Raw genomic sequence first — 16,751 nt, forward strand, 5'->3', positions numbered from 1 at the left:
TCTTTGGCGGCGTTCCAAGCGCATGCGTACCTACTTTCCTTCCGCTCTCCCGTCGCACTGTGCCCCCGTGGTGTCGGTCCAGTCGAAACGTCACGCGTGTCTATACTCTTCCGGCTCGTTGGGACGGCGGTACCGTCATCCGCGCGCATGTATACAAAAATCATGGTAAATGAATTGGTACCTTTGTTCAAAATTCGGTGTCACCTCTGTGTCGTGTGCTAAACAGCTTCGCATGTCATCCACCACCCCAGAGCGGAATGGCTCATGATTTTTTTTTCTTCTGTATATTTTTGCCATGGGCACAATCCGGCTGTCACGGTATTAACAGCGCATCTGCGGCCTACCCGCGGTGGGCTAAAAGGGCTATAGAGACGCGCATCGCGATTGGTTGCAAAAGCGACGAAGCCAAGCTGACGCACTGTGACGCTCTCTTCAAACGGCCCTGCCTTCTGACTTCCGCTGCTTGCATGAGCGTTGTGCATTAGATTTTTAGCATGCCTGGCAATGCGGTAAACACGAGCGGAGTGGGCGTTTTACCGCATGGGCGAAGACGCAAACGTAAGTCGGCCCAAAGCCCCTTAAACTTCCTGAAGTCTTCTTCTTCGTGATTTGGGAGAGGGAAAGTACGCTCAATTCTGCAGCCCATATGAGAGCACGGCGCAGCGTACTGGGGATACCCTCCTCCTGCGCCTTCACTCCTCCTTGTTTCTCCTATCAAGGTCCCTCCACGACCGTGGCGCCACCTACACTGCTCGAGCGTAGCAACGGCGCCAACATGCGCTCCTCGCCACTCCGTAGACGCTTCTCTAGCCAAAAAGGCGCCGAAGCAAGGCGCGAGGGCTCACGTGATGCTATTAGGCCAAGAGCGACGCAGCGGCGGCCTGGGCCAGAGAGCGCGAGGAAGAGGCGGCATTCTGCAAAGCGTGGCTTTACTTTACGAAGTGTAAGGGGCTTTAAGTCGGCCTGCATGGTACAGCCACCTGGTGGTTCAGATCTCCACAAGACAAACGCAGAGCTAATATTGCAGTAACCAAGCGTATTCTACTTCGCTGGTGGTGTAAATTATCAGCAGTGGCGTAATCGTGCTGCCTAAAATTTACAAACAATACACAAAAACAAAGCGAACATGTATAATCCAACTCGCATGCTCGTTCCGCAGCACTGCCGAGGAGTACGCAGGGACAAGCGTACACAGGCAATATCCTTGCGCTGCAATGTATAGTTCTGGGAAAGGGGAGATAGAAAGAAAGAGAGACAAGACGAACAAGGCGTGTACACTACAGAACGGTAGGGGGCGGCATTCTTACAGCCTGTCATGAAGCCCCGTAGACCACAGGAACCTTAATAACGCGAGTAAGGCCTTCAACGCGGATGTTCTTTCGGAGCATTGGCCTAAAGCTTTTAGTTCTGATAGTGGACGATTGTCCAAGCGGAACTACGTCTGGTTAATCTCCCTGCCTTTCTCTGCATTATCTTATCTCACTCGCTATAGTTCTGGGAGTAACTGGCTGAATATTGGCTACACATAAGAGTTTTAATTTTACTCGCTACATGATGCAGTACAGCGATACGTGGCATGTTAGGACCTTCACGCATGCACGTCGTGTACCGAGAATTACTGTGGCACCCGTAACCGTAATAGCAACCTTTACCGTGACAACATGGTAGAGCCCATAATAGAGTGTGCTAGAATACTTCTGAGTGGTGCAACCGGCCGCCGTGGAGTGGGCTTTACCGTGGAGGGGGCCTTTCCGTGTAGAAAAGTAACGGCGGCGTTGTAGTCGACCACTCTTGAATTCGTCAACCGGCATCGCAGGTCGGTGCTTGCCGGTGCATGCGTTTGCAAAAACGACCAGTTTCCACAGCAGGAACGGAAAAATGAATATTTCATCGCAACTGAACTACATTACCGTCCCGTCTACAACTAATCTGCGCCGGGCAAGCACCTGGCAGGCTCGGAGAAGTGTTATGACGCGCAACATGGTTCTAACATGACTGGCCGTGGTGAAGTGTGACAATAACGTGTTTCTAGAAAACTGTATTATTAACCTGTTGCTTGTCAGTTGAATCTAACGTCACTGATGGAGCGATTAATACCCGTCATTCATTTTATTGCCTCTTTATGATCACATTTGCTGTACAATACGCGTTATAACGAGCTCAGCGGAGCATGTGAGCAATATACTGCATAATAATTCTTAATTTAGTCGCGATTCTCGTGAAGGTTATTGGTGGATATTGTGTGTTATAAGAATCCTTATTAGAACTGTAAAAAGCTACACTTACCTCCTATGCCTAAATGCATGCGAAAAGAAAGATCACTTTGCTTGGCATCCACTGTATCGTTTTTGGTGGGGTTTGCTGCATTTATAAGAAAAAGAAAGACTTTCGCATTATTTTCATCACATTTGTCCCCTCGATATGTTCTAACATATGCCATTTGCCCGACTGCGATATCTAGCTGTTCTTAAAGCCGATTTACAGGCTTATAAGGGTTATTCTATTTTTTTTCTTTAACAACGCGCTCAATTTTGTGGGTTTCTGTGGAGAGTACAGCGTGTGAAACATCCCGCTGTATACAGTTGCTATAATTCAACATTCTCATTCAAGTGCAACGATCGAATTCCATTCAAATCAGTCCAGCAGTTCCTTCAATATAGCACTTATGTGTTTCATGTGTATTCGAATAGAGAATCGTAGTATGCCCCGAGGTAATGTTGCCTCTTAAAGACAGATAACCCGCGTTCAACATTCGACGTTCTCACTCCTCTGCGAGATTGCATTTGCTCATTTTTTTTTCATGGAATATTCGCACTTCCTCAATGGATAACATGAGGAACCTGATGAAATTGAAATACATCTATAACCATGCCCTAAACGCAATTTGGTCAGACATCTGAATAATCTCTACAAATAATGGCCAGCTTCACAAATATATTTAAATATGCATGCTTTTTCTTTGGTCTACATTTGAAACAAGGCAGACACAATGTTTAAACTTGTCAGTTTTAAATGGTCGGCACCGCGTCAAGTCGAAGAGTTGGTTTTCCTACAGGCACTCGAACTCCTGTTCCGTTAATTATGTGCACATAGTCTCCCGCGATGAAATGAGGCTCAAAGGGAAGCTCGCACGCAACGTATTCGGCGTTGAGAGACCTATCAAGTCTGCACAGATTTCTCTCCCACACAAGTCGTCGCTCGTAATCTTTTGGAGCTTCAAAAGGCGATACCTTGCGGCCTTGGTCCGAGCGAGCGTACACTGTCTTAAGCCCGGGCGCATAGTGATTTTTCCATTTCAGTCGCAAATGTGCAGCAGAGCTCGCACACACACGCGCGCGCGTGCACACACACGCATCAGGTCGCAACACGCCAACTTGGTTCAAGAGTCGGGGACGCCAGCGGCACCGCTACTTTATGCCTGGTATGTAAGGCCATAGCCTCCTATGAAAACACGTTGAAGGCGGGAGATGGAAATCTAAGACGATGAGCGAAACGAGAACAAGGTAAAAGCGGTAGCTCCAGCTTTTACCTTGTTCTCGTTTTGATAATAGCCTATGTAACTTCTGTGTCTGCGGGATGCATAGAGTTACTATACTGACTCTAGAGGACAAGCTACCAGTGGCGTAGCAGCGGGATGGGGTGGGGGGAGGTGGCCGGGGCCAGTGGAGGGGGCGGGGTGTCAGATACGTCTGAAGACGCCCCTCTTTCCGTCGGCTTGACTGGGCGCCAATGGCGAAGAATACTCCGGTATCCAGTAGCCCGAGCTCATGTACCCGATGCGTTGCGCCGCAGAATTGTCGGCTGCAGCTCTATCAACACCCCACAAAATAATTGCACGAATGTGCGGGCTAAAAAATTGATATCGCTAAATGATCGCTCAACTACTCGCCATAGCGGAACGTTTCATGTGGGGTGCGCTTTGGGTGCTACAGCCTACAGTACTTTGGCACTGCGGGCGGCGCCCAATATGGCAGCAGCGAAAGAAATGTGAAATAGTGGACCAGTGACGTTGATCCCTCAATCCTCTCCATTGCGAGTGCAGACCAACAGTAGTGCAAGCTTCCGCTGGCACGGGCTTCATCGCGGCCTTTTCTTTCTTTTTTTTTTTTTAATGGTGACGCCAAGAATCGCGGCGAAGCGTGCTCTATTCTGTTCCAAATCTTCTGGTGGTACCGCAGCTCGGATAATCACGTTTGCCCGTATAGCAGCAAGTAAAAACAAGGTTTTATTGATCAGAATGAAGAGAACTCGTAATTGTCATAGCATTGGCGCCCGCACAACGGGGAGACCGGTGGCGTTTTCTAATAGGGTGGGGATATTAGGGTCACTCACACACAATTTAATTTTCGTTTTCGTTCAGGGCTGCCCACAGCCAAAATACTGCACGCCATACCTACGATGATTTTTGTGAAGTTGTTGTTGGGCAAGATACGAATGTCGGGCTTTAATTTCGCAAATGCAATATTGCCGCTAAAATTGGTAATTAAAACTTTATAAAGACTTTTTTTTTGTTACTCGTGACGTGAGCCATATTTACCACGATGCCGCATTTGTATTGGCTGCCAAGCCTTACAGTCTGACAGAAGATGTGCACAGGTGCGCTTATCACAAGTTATAAGTGCAGCACGATGTGTTATTTGGCGCAGAAAAAACAGCGTGTATACCTGCTGCATTCGCGATCTCTGGGAAAGAAACCGAAGGAGAGGGGGGCCCGGGGGACGTGCGTGGTATCCATGGCGGCTGTACTGGTGCTGGAACCAGGAAATTGTCGATATCCTCGCTTTCCTCGACTACACCCGGGGGGTGGGGGGTGACAGAAGACATATGGGCCCCGGGTGCCAGGCGACCTAGCTACGCCACTGCAAGCTACCCATAGGGCCCATCCATTGAAATCGGGAGTCGCAAGACCACCGCCATGTTGCTACACGCTGACGCTGCCAGCTCCTGAGACGCTTGCTAGACTTGGTGACAGTTGTCAGATATAATATGGCAACCGTACCAGCGTAACAGCATGGCGTCTCGCATGTAGTGTGGTGATGTTGTGTGCGTGCAGCCGTGTGTTTGGGCTTTATAAATTGGTTCTTTATTCTATGTTGCGGGATGTCGTGGGTGTGGTCCATGTCGATCGTGCAGGTGGCAGTTATGCAACCGAAGGATGATCCTGTTGATGTTTCCGGCGGTATGCAGTTTTCAGCGGGCACGACTGCTGCAGGAGTGCCACTCGACGAGGTTACGAGTTTGGAGCTCGAAGCTGTGGTCAGATTCCTCGTAGGCGTTCCGTAATTCTCTTCGCACGGGCGCGGTATGTTGCGAAAACCACCGGGCGCTTTTTATGCGAAGCATACTAGCCGCACAACCACGCTCTTCCTTGCTGCGCCGCGCGCGGCCGCGTAGCTACCATATGACGTCATAACAGCTGCAAAAGCGGAGGCTCAACTCGTGCGCTCGCTTGCGGCCGCGTAGCTACATAGCCGGGTCTCAGCTCGTGCGCTCGCCTGCGGTCGCACAGGTGGTAGTACTGCGGCCTAACTCCCGCTCCTCCCGCTAGGGCACTGACGTCACAACAGCTGCAAGCTGGGCTCAACTCTTGCGCTCGCCTGCGGTCGCACAGCCGGTGCTGCGGCCTAACTCCCGTTCCTCCCGCTAGGGCACTGGCGTCATAACAGCTGTATAAAAGAGCGGCGCGCTCTCGTCGAGGCCAGTTGTTTCTTCGTCTAGCCGAACCAAATATAGCCAAGCAACAGTAGTTCACCAGGCTAAACAGTGGTTCAACAACTAAAATAAAGGCTAGTATGCTTCGCATCCTGGGCTTAACCTTAGCTAAGCCACAGCCATTTTTTTCGTTGCGGGGTGCTTTTCTCGTCGCGACGATAGATCGGTGTGTGTGTGTGTGTGTGTGTGTGTGTGTGTGTGTGTGTGTGTGTGTGTGTGTGTGTGTGTGTGTGTGTGTATGTGTGTGTGTGTGTGTGTGTGTGTGTGTTTTGCAAGTACTGATCCAGCTGTAACCGACAAACGGAAGTCTCAGGAGAGCACCTGAAATTATAATAAATTATGCGGCGCAGGAACGCCAGGGCACCCAAGGGACAGTGGGGGGATCAAAGCTCGAAGCTGAACGGCACGTAGGTTGGGGCCGCCGAGGCAGAAGTGTGCCAGGGTGTGTTCGCACGGACAGTTCCCCTGGCATGCGCAGCTGTGCCTCGCAAGGTCGAGATACATTAAAGGCACCTACGCCCATGATCTTTCTTTTGTCTCAGTGCAGTGAGCAAAATTAACCAGAATAATATGGAGGGCATCCGGTGCAGTCACGAACGCGAGTCATGGCACATGTAGCTCGCGTTGCCGCGCGTATGTAGTAATATCAGAGTTAGTTGTATGAACTCTATGCATAATGCGCTTTGTTACTGCACCTTTAAGGAATGGGTCTAGAGGACGGTGTTGATACGCCTTTTCGTACAGCCCTAATTCTATATCCTCCCCCTACAAACACACACATATACCCGGTTTTTTCCCTATATGTATACATACAATTCCTTCCCATAGCAGATTGGCCAATTGAAGTTGTCAGCTTGTCAATAACTGTCATAGGAATTACTGTAATAAACACAATTCTAGGATGGAATTGTTTACTTTTATTTTTTATTGCACGACATAGAACCTTATTTTGTATATGTTAGAGAAGTACAGGCCGTTTGTACATGTGGATATCACAAGCTTTATCCAGTGTGCAATACACAGACAGAGCACTTGTACAATATGAACTGCAGCATTAAGGGCCACACAACACATACGTAATTAAAGGTTAAAAATATAGAGGGCAGCTTCAAAATATGCTCTGGTGCATTGGAAAGTATAACATATAATGTATGAGTACACTAAATGTTCATTAAAGCAATGCATCAATGTGCCATTTGCCTTCAAGTTTGTTATCAAGTTCAAGTTTACTGAAGTTTATTAAGAGCATATGTACAACAGGAATTTGCTGACACAGCCGCAGTCAAGGTGGCTTTTCGATGTGGGCTGGCTGCCCCAGTGTAAGAAAAAGAAAGAAATCGGGTGAATGTCAACACCAGTGCCACTCCTTCTTGCCTCTGACTGCACGTGCCTCCGTGGCATCTTTGTTGTGGGGTGTGCATAGGTAATCTGGCGCGGCGAGGCGTAGGAGTCATCCGAGAGACAGAGTATCGTTTACATGGAGAAGTGGCTGTTCACATGGCCTGTCGCTTTCCCTAAAATGCTTCCTTGGCGACTAGGGAGACACGCCCACCGTCAAGGTGGCTGTTCGAGGTGGGCTGGCTGCCCCAGTGTAAGAAAAAGAAAGAAATCGGGTGAATGTCAACACCAGTGCCACTCCTTCTTGCCTCTGACTGCACGTGCCTCCGTGGCATCTTTGTTGTGGGGTGTGCATAGGTAATCTGGCGCGGCGAGGCGTAGGAGTCATCCGAGAGACAGAGTATCGTTTACATGGAGAAGTGGCTGTTCACATGGCCTGTCGCTTTCCCTAAAATGCTTCCTTGGCGACTAGGGTGACACACCCACCGTCAAGGTGGCTGTTCGAGGTGGGCTGGCTGCCCCAGTGTAAGAAAAAGAAAGAAATCGGGTGAATGTCAACACCAGTGCCACTCCTTCTTGCCTCTGACTGCACGTGCCTCCGTGGCATCTTTGTTGTGGGGTCTGCATAGGTAATCTGGCGCGGCGAGGCGTAGGAGTCATCCGAGAGACAGAGTATCGTTTACATGGAGAAGTGGCTGTTCACATGGCCTGTCGCTTTCCCTAAAATGCTTCCTTGGCGACTAGGGAGACACGCCCACCGTCAAGGTGGCTGTTCGAGGTGGGCTGGCTGCCCCAGTGTAAGAAAAAGAAAGAAATCGGGTGAATGTCAACACCAGTGCCACTCCTTCTTGCCTCTGACTGCACGTGCCTCCGTGGCATCTTTGTTGTGGGGTGTGCATAGGTAATCTGGCGCGGCGAGGCGTAGGAGTCATCCGAGAGACAGAGTATCGTTTACATGGAGAAGTGGCTGTTCACATGGCCTGTCGCTTTCCCTAAAATGCTTCCTTGGCGACTAGGGTGACACACCCACCGTCAAGGTGGCTGTTCGAGGTGGGCTGGCTGCCCCAGTGTAAGAAAAAGAAAGAAATCGGGTGAATGTCAACACCAGTGCCACTCCTTCTTGCCTCTGACTGCACGTGCCTCCGTGGCATCTTTGTTGTGGGGTCTGCATAGGTAATCTGGCGCGGCGAGGCGTAGGAGTCATCCGAGAGACAGAGTATCGTTTACATGGAGAAGTGGCTGTTCACATGGCCTGTCGCTTTCCCTAAAATGCTTCCTTGGCGACTAGGGTGACACACCCACCGTCAAGGTGGCTGTTCGAGGTGGGCTGGCTGCCCCGGTGTAAGAAAAAGAAAGAAATCGGGTGAATGTCAACACCAGTGCCACTCCTTCTTGCCTCTGACTGCACGTGCCTCCGTGGCATCTTTGTTGTGGGGTCTGCATAGGTAATCTGGCGCGGCGAGGCGTAGGAGTCATCCGAGAGACAGAGTATCGTTTACATGGAGAAGTGGCTGTTCACATGGCCTGTCGCTTTCCCTAAAATGCTTCCTTGGCGACTAGGGTGACACACCCACCGTCAAGGTGGCTGTTCGAGGTGGGCTGGCTGCCCCAGTGTAAGAAAAAGAAAGAAATCGGGTGAATGTCAACACCAGTGCCACTCCTTCTTGCCTCTGACTGCACGTGCCTCCGTGGCATCTTTGTTGTGGGGTCTGCACAGGTAAGCTGGCGTGGCGAGTCGTAGGGTCATCTGAGAGAAAGAATATCGCTTACATGGAGTATTGGCTGTTTACATTGCCTGTCGTTTTCCCTCAAATGCTTCCTTGGCGACAAAGGTGACACAGCCGCAGTCAAAGTGGCTGTTTGAGGTGTGCTGGCTGCCTAAACGTAAGAAAAATAAAGGAATTGGATGAATGTCAATAGCAGTACTATTGCTTCTTGCCTGTTACCTGCATTTGCCTCCACGGCGTCTTGGCTTGCGGAGTCTGCATGAGGAAGCTGCTGTGGCTAGGCGTAGGCATTGTCTAAGCAAAAAGAAAAGGCCATTCAAATGGGGAATTATCGAAATAAATGCAGTTACTAGGTCTGCTTCTTGCGCTGTCCTTGCCTAAAGGTTTTCAAATATAGTGTACAGAATACTCCAGCACTTTGACTGCTTTTGATTTTTACGTGCAGGTGTTACTGTGAGATCCTAAGTATGGCAGCCTGCAGCATTGTAACACTTAGTGGAGGCATTTGAAGTGGTAGTCGAAAATGTAAAGAATCGCCTTTGTCTGCATGAATGCTTTCAATTTCTAGATGCAGTGGTAACTATCCCTATTGGTGCAAGCCCCCCCCCCCCCCCCCGAATCTATGCGGCAAGTTCCATAGCTCGAAACTGAATTTTTCCTTTAGTGTTTCGCAAGGCGTCTGATATGTCCATATTAGATGTGATTCGTTTCTTTTTATTTTTCCCACTGTAGAGAGAGCATCATTATTTTTTTTTTGCGTGGCTTGTTTTTTGGTTTCTTTCTGAATTTATCAAGCAGCAGTCTCATGATGCTAAAGTCACTCATGTAATGGCAATCATCAGCTTTTGTTTTGCAGAAAAACGATGCATTTCCTGACCCATTGTGTGCTATCCCATGACTCGCTTAATTTTGCGAGTCATAGGATATTCTACCTATATTGACTACCATGAGTATTCTACCTATATTGACTTGCTTGACCTTCACTAAAGTATCTTGCATTTTCAAATACCATTCTTTCCTTAAAATCATTCGACACTCCCCATAATTTATGTACCTTGGGCTTATGATACTACGCATTCAGTATTTTTGCTTGTTGTTTCTGACTAGAAATGTCTTCTTTAATTTAGAGCTGAAATTTTACCTTTGGAACACGCAGAAGGGCTTTCTACTGCATATCTGCATTACAGGGAAACATGTTTCCTTAAACATTTCCAAAATCCAGTAGAAAATTGATGAATGCAGCTTGCAGTGTGATTTGACTGAATGAGCCATAAAAGTAACTCATCTGACTTGGTAAATAAAGCACATATTAGTGTGATGTACAACATATGTTACACTAACATGGTGGGTTATCTTGCTTATACAGCAAAATAAGCGGTGCGCGAGAAAAAAATTATTTTTGCATACCCCTTGTACACACTGATTTAAAGAAAATGAGCGGGAGCTGTTCACATGATCTACTTATTTTACCTGCGAGTATACTCAACAAAAATGTGTCCCAGCTGCTTAGTGGTATTTGAGATTATGTCAGTATTGTATATGTGTGTGCTGCCTAAAATAATTGAATTTTGAAAATGCCCGTATGGATCTGATCTGCATATCAGCAGTTTATGGATACATGTAAAAGACTCAGCATCAAGTGCAAATGAACGGTCCCACAGGCCCGGAGTCGATCATGCAAATAGAATCGCTGCATAGATTTGCGACCAGAAAAGAAACGTCAAATAAAATGGCATGCAAGGAAGTGTTGAAAATATTGCACAGTTAATAAAACACCTACGCTATTAATATGTTGGTTCATGCACTCGATTTTGTCCGTATTAGGCACTCGCCTCTTGATTGCTTTGTGGCAGAGAAATTCGGCATCAGGCTGTTTTTCTGCTGTGGCCTTTGTAGCTATAGCATGAATGTTTAAAGTGCAAGAATTAAGCAGATTCTATCACTTGCTTGTGGATTCGCCAGTACAATTCCGGTGCGCTGGTCCACCTGTCCAGCAGTTTCCTACTGAGGGGACACCTGCAAATAAAAACACCGCTCCGCATGTAAAAAAACGCTCTACTGTGACGCTTCTCAAACGATTGTGATGCATTACAAGAGCTGTCTACTCGCGTGTTGTTCTGAACAAGAAGATACACTCGTTTATTTGTATGTGAAGGTATATGCCAGAGCGCTTCGGGGCTTAGGTGGCACGAAAGGCGTGAATGTGCCATAGCGTCCGATTTTGACGCGCGATCGCATGTCAAACCTAAACTGTACGAAACTACCTCGCATCCAAAAAACAGAGATTCGAAACCGAAATTCGCGTCATAATTTTTTGCATGAATGCGTTCATTGTGATTTACATAATTCACGCACTTAGCGACCGCTTTCTGTAAACTCAATATTAACGCATCACCTTCATAAAGCCATCAGGTATGCGTTTTTAAATGACAAAGCATAAGGTGACCTGTACTTGTTTTCATCTGTTTCAATAGTAACTGCGCTGGCCACATTGACTAGTAGCAACAGGGCGGCGTCCTAGCTACAGTGTACTAGAATAGTTTTTCTAGTTCACTGTAGCCTAGCGGTTCCGACTTTTTCGGGCCAGCTTTTCCTCTAGAGTTGGTTGTATTAGCTCTATGAAATCTACATTCGAATTTGGAATCAGCGGCGTCTAATGAATAAATATTCATAACACAGGCTAGTTGAGAGAAAGCGATAACCGCAGTCACTTCTCCTTGCTTGCGAACTTCACGCGTTATCACGAATCGAACCCAGGTTGGTGCTAGGTTAGAGCCGGCCGTCGATCCCTTCGATATGCGCCGCCATGTTTGTTTACGCATATCTTTTGGGGCAACCTTTGGGCACTCGTTTGGGGCTCCCGCTAAATTAGTGAAATAGCGTGCCCAACGCAAAGCCCAAACGCAGTTTGCGACCCGCGCATGCGCAGTGGCTTCGACGCTATTTCTTTGGGGCCCCAAACTGTCTGGGGGGCCTATTCTGAAGCTCTTTATTGTCTAGTACACAACCCTACGTTAGTGCGCCTGCGCCATAGTTCAAACGAACGTTGGTTCAAACGACGGTCGCTTCCCATTCCATCGCCGATGATCCGGCAGGCACAGAAGTTACATAAGAGGCTATGGCAAGGCGCGCCAGCTTCGGTCGCGCCACTCCTCCTAGTACACTGTACCCATACAGCGCTCACGTACACCCGCTTCGGTGGAAATGCGCGCTTGTTACTGGCTCGCCGACCTGTAAGCAAGAAACGAGCGGCAAAGTCTGTCATCGGCACGTCTCATATAAAGCGGAGGTCAAATAACTGGGCATCTTTTGTCGTAATTATTGAGATCGGCTGTTTATTTTCAAGCTGTTAAGACTACAGACACGGCTCCGAGCGGTAAAACTGGTTTGGTTTCTGGTTAGCAGATGTTACCACAGCAATAGCATTGGTGATGAGTTGACGAGGAAGAACGCTATAAAAGCCTATTTGTCCTATGCAACCTTAATTCCCTACCCCGCTCTAGTATGGTACGTGATGACGGTAGCGAGCAAGTGCCAGGTACACAGACGCCGAGCAGACGTCGTGCCGCAGGTGAACATTTATGAAGGCGTTCGCCCTCACTTCTTGCTAAGGAGAGTGCAAGGTAAAACTGCAGGGAAAGCGTACAGGTAAAGCGAAGCTCTGCTGTCGCATGCATTAAACGCAGCTTACAGTTACGGTGCCAAAACTACGTGAAAACATTTTTTTTTCGTCAATCCACCAACCATGGAATGGAGCCCGTAACAGGATAGCAAGCAGACGCTGAGCGGAAGATGCGGCGCGGATCAGCACATTTCGAGGGGCATTCGGCCTTCCTATTGGCTAAGAATTCGCGTAGCCTCCCCAGTGCTGCAATCAGCTTATGAGATGAAGTACAGACCCAAAGAGCTACATATGAATGGCCTAGCAAATTTTAAGTTTGTTGCTTTCATATTTAACTGCTTCAAAACATCTGTATGATATAAATGACGGTACCTGCATCCGCTGAAGAATTTTTCAGTAAAACCAGATTTGAAATAGGAAAAAAATTAGAGCCAATTAAAACACGTGGTTTGGTTCATAAAGAGGCATTTCATTTTGTAGGATTCTGGTGAAATTACTATTGGTTCATCGCTTGGTCATACTCTATTTTTCTGTGGCAACCTCGATGATGAATTGTGCGAGCAGAGGCTTCGGGAACGCTGACAACATTATACATCTAGTTCAGTCTGGGAGTGGGAGAGTTAAAAATTTGGTGTTCGTCCAATCGGGGATCCTAAAATATATATCGGCATCATCCGACACAAGTATGCAATCCTCACTAAACGACTGGCGTATCCGTCTTTCGAACTTCCCGCTATTCAAGCGCCACCTGTTGACCTGGAATCATCCACAAAGCGTTTGCGTACAGTACCAAACGGCGGCGCCACTGCCGCCGCAGAAATACGCAGAAGCGGTTCCATGTGCATGACCTTTTCGCTCCTTAATTTGTTGCTGTTTTATCGAAAAACACCACCGCCGCAGGCTGGGTACGGTGCGTTCTCGAAACAGCGTTACGCTGAAGGGGCATTTTGTCTGTAACGCGCGCACTTGCACTGTAAGCACACGCAGCACAACTGACTGCACGATGCTGCAGTTGCTGCTGTCACGCTGTTCAGCGATCGCAGCTCGCAGGCAGTGGAGCAAAACAAACCGGGCCAACCCAGGAAAATGAGCGGGAGAGAGAGTTTCACGTGACCGCCGATGGGTGCCGCTGCCGCCGCAACTCATTGAAGCAAGTGCATTGAAGCCCAGCCTGCGCTCCAGCAGCCGAGAGGAGAGGACGAGCGAAAAGAAAACTTCTAAATACAGGCAGCGGTCGGAGTGAACGAAGGAAGAGAGAGGAGGTAAAAGAATCAAAATAGCAGACCAGCACAGGCCAGCCAGCGCGCTCGTCCGTGATGGCGACCCACAGATGGACTCGTCAGTGTCGTCGCTTCGTCGGAAACGTGGATTTTGCCTCCTTCGGGCGCTGAGCAGCCGCGGACGACGCGCCCGTCGCCGCCTTCGACATCGCCGGTAACTACCGAGCGTGGTTGGTTCGGTGAAAGTGCGCGGCCGGCGTTGACTGGTAGCGGTGTTCGTGGGACGGCTCTTGAGTGAAGCCAAGCAGTGAGCGCGCATGTGTTCTCCCGGTGGAGCCGGGACGACGCGTCAACAAAGGCGGTGCTCTGTGATCACTGTGTGTAGTGGTGCGTTGTGCTCTGCATCATCTCAAGTTTATTTGTTCTTCTCGATCAACTAGCGGCGACTGCCCGTGAGGAATCGACACGGTGAGTTTTCTAGCTAGGGGCCGCGCCTCTTCGTGAGCCTGCAGCGGCGGGCGCTTGCAGGACTTTGCAGTGCAGTTAGTACCCCGCTACGTGCCTTGCGAATCTGCAAGCACGCGCGTCTTGGAACAAGCCGTCGCTGCAGCGCGACCTCTCAACGCGCTCTTGCCCCGCGGCGAAAGTCGCCGCACCGTACGTGAGTCACTCACGCCCGCCCGGAGGACTTCTCACCTTTCGGCTTCTCTGATTTTATTTATTTGTTAATTATGTCTGCTTGTACGCTGTTCGCGTGCTGTTTATCGGAAACGTGTGCGTGTGCCGTCGCGTTGGCTGCAGCTCGCACACAAGCGTCGCCGCTGTGGCAGCGCGTGATATGTGCCTGTCCGTCGCCTCGCGCAGGCCGCTGCTGTACGCTTCACGAGCCTGCCTGGTATTTCCGGTCCCGCTGGTTCCTTTTTAACTTTGCTTTCCTTCTTTTATTACTTTACGGCCCCCTCCGCCGCTCTTCCCACTATATACTACTCTGGAGGGGTGGGAGAGATTTCTTTTTTGTGTCCATCTTGATAGAGAAGAAAAAGAAAGAAAGAAGGCAGCACGGCAGTTTCTACGGCGACAAAAGAGCTGACGTCTCCCCCGCCATCAGCTCCGTCCTCGCCGTTGGTCCATTATGTCGCGCTGGGAGGAGTGCTTGGGAGCCGCGCGTTTCGTTTTTACAGAACCAAGGACGCATTCCTAGCTTTGATGATCCAGACGTACGTAGCAGCATTCGTTCATTCTTAGGCCGCTACACGTGCTTGAACACTCGCCGCAAATTGTCTTTTCTTTGTCGCAGCGAGTTTTCGTTCGCGAACGGCGAGAGACAGGCTAGGCGTGTTCGTCGGCGCGCGTACTACGTGGGCCGGCGTGGAATGTCGAAGCCGGCGGGTGTGTGACGCGCCTTTCGCAAACGAAAAGAAGCCAGTGCCGCGCGGAGTCAAACACTGTAACCGTTGTGGCACAGAACGTCTCGTTGTGTTTCTCGCTCGGAGAAAGTTGCTGCGATGTGTGGGCGAACCCCCCACCCCTGCGTGCGTCGGGCCGGCGAATCTGCATGAGTGCATGTTGTGCGCACACTGTGCATAGTCGCCCGCGCTCACACGTTTGCAGCAACCACCACCACCGCCCAGGCAGTTCGCACGCTTTCTCGCTCGCTCGCACCCCGACGACGAGTTTCGAAAGGCACGCTTTTCTTTGAAGCGCGTGCGTGCCCGTTTTTCTTTCTTCCTTCCCGCGAAGGTGGTCATGATCCCACCAACTCGCCGTTGCTTGCCGCGATGGCCAGGCGCGTTTTTGACGGCGTTGGTGCCTCGGTTGTTTCATAATCGTGCACGCGTGCCGCTGACAGCACCGCCCAGGAGTGGACCGGGTAAAATGCGTTGTGTGGGGTCGCGCGATATATGTGATCCCGGGCACATAATCGGGCTCAAATGTAGCGCTTTTTCTAAGCGGTCCAAGTTTTTTTTTCGCCGCGAAAGCTAGAATCTCTGGCCACACAGATGCAAAGACTGAATCTGGGGTACGAACCTAGCCACCCCCAGTCCACTCATATATTTCGGAACTATGTCACGCGGCCGCCAAACGGGTCTCGGAGCACGGCGACGCTGGATGCTCTTGCGCGTGGGCGCTTGTTTCGGATTTTGCAGCTTAAAAATACAAAATGGGAAACAGCTAACCGATGCGCGCGCGGGATACCGCTCAAGAGTTCAAGCACCCCAATACGGATGCAGTGTAATCCGACTTCGTGCCCGGTTGTTTTCTCGACATCGTAGTGAAGACATAGAAGTCCGGTGCGGTCAGCCAGTCGTGCGGACGCAGCCAGTGAAGTATGTCTGCAGGGTCACGTGCCCATATGCAGGTCCCCCGAAACTGTTAATGCAGCCCATTCGTATGCAACCTAAGGTCACTATGTCATTCGCACGCCTTCCCGTGCGTCGCTTTGAGCCGCCAGCGCAGTTCGCTGCTGTTTTTCTTCCTGCTAGCGCGAATGTTTCATTGAGCGTAGCGCTCGGCGTATGTATGGTATGCGGTAAACGTTACGGCCCTCGTCTGATTCCCCCCCCCCCCCCCCCCCCCGTCCACTGCTTGTATGAATGCGGGCATTAATGAATGCCGCACGGGATAAGCTGCGCGGGAAAAACGCGCTTAGGCAGTGCGCTTCGTGGCCGCCGTTGAGCCGCACAAAGCCACGTATTGGGCACATTTGTGGAGCCCTGCAAATGCCACATTAGTGATGGTCATACCTTACGTAGAGGCCTCTACTTTCCCTTTATTCGTTTGTTTTTTCGTCCAGTCAAGCACCTTTCGCCAGTGAATGCTTATCGTGGCCCTTAGATTTCCTGCCAGTAGGGGCCATTCGGGTGAAGCTCGTCGAGTCGTTATTCGCTATTCTGCCTACTTTCCCCTTGTTGACAAGTAATGTCATCATGCAAGAAAAGTAAAAGAAAGGTGGCTGCAACTGCCTATGTTGGTGCAGTCATCCTAAACAAACAATACCCGTGTCACACGGGCGTTTGGAAGGCCTTCCAACCGATAGTCAGTTGACTCAAAGGTCAAGTTCGAGCTGCTACACGGGCGGTTTCGACGGCCGCCGAGTCAATAGTCTATCGAGTCAACGGAGCACCTTACAAC

The 16,751-nt window shown here is 49.7% G+C and overlaps 1 protein-coding gene across 8 annotated transcripts in view; it reads left to right on the forward strand.

Moving 5' to 3' along the window:
- The window catches only part of LOC135903460 (signal-induced proliferation-associated 1-like protein 2), a 222,478-nt gene that overhangs the window by 43,630 nt on the left and 162,097 nt on the right, over positions 1-16,751 (forward strand). For 3 of the 8 annotated variants that reach the window (XM_065433781.2, XM_070522585.1, XM_070522587.1), the window contains exon 1: positions 14,699-14,836. The exons of 3 other annotated variants lie outside the window; for them this stretch is intronic. The gene's annotated coding sequence lies outside the window, so the exon portion shown is untranslated. Of the gene's footprint in view, positions 1-13,229; positions 14,088-14,698; positions 14,837-16,751 lie in introns of those variants that run through there. 2 more of the 8 variants (XM_065433780.2, XM_070522586.1) reach the window with 2 other exon arrangements.

This window comes from Dermacentor albipictus, chromosome 7 (assembly GCF_038994185.2).
Source record: "Dermacentor albipictus isolate Rhodes 1998 colony chromosome 7, USDA_Dalb.pri_finalv2, whole genome shotgun sequence".
Lineage (NCBI taxonomy): Eukaryota > Metazoa > Arthropoda > Arachnida > Ixodida > Ixodidae > Dermacentor > Dermacentor albipictus.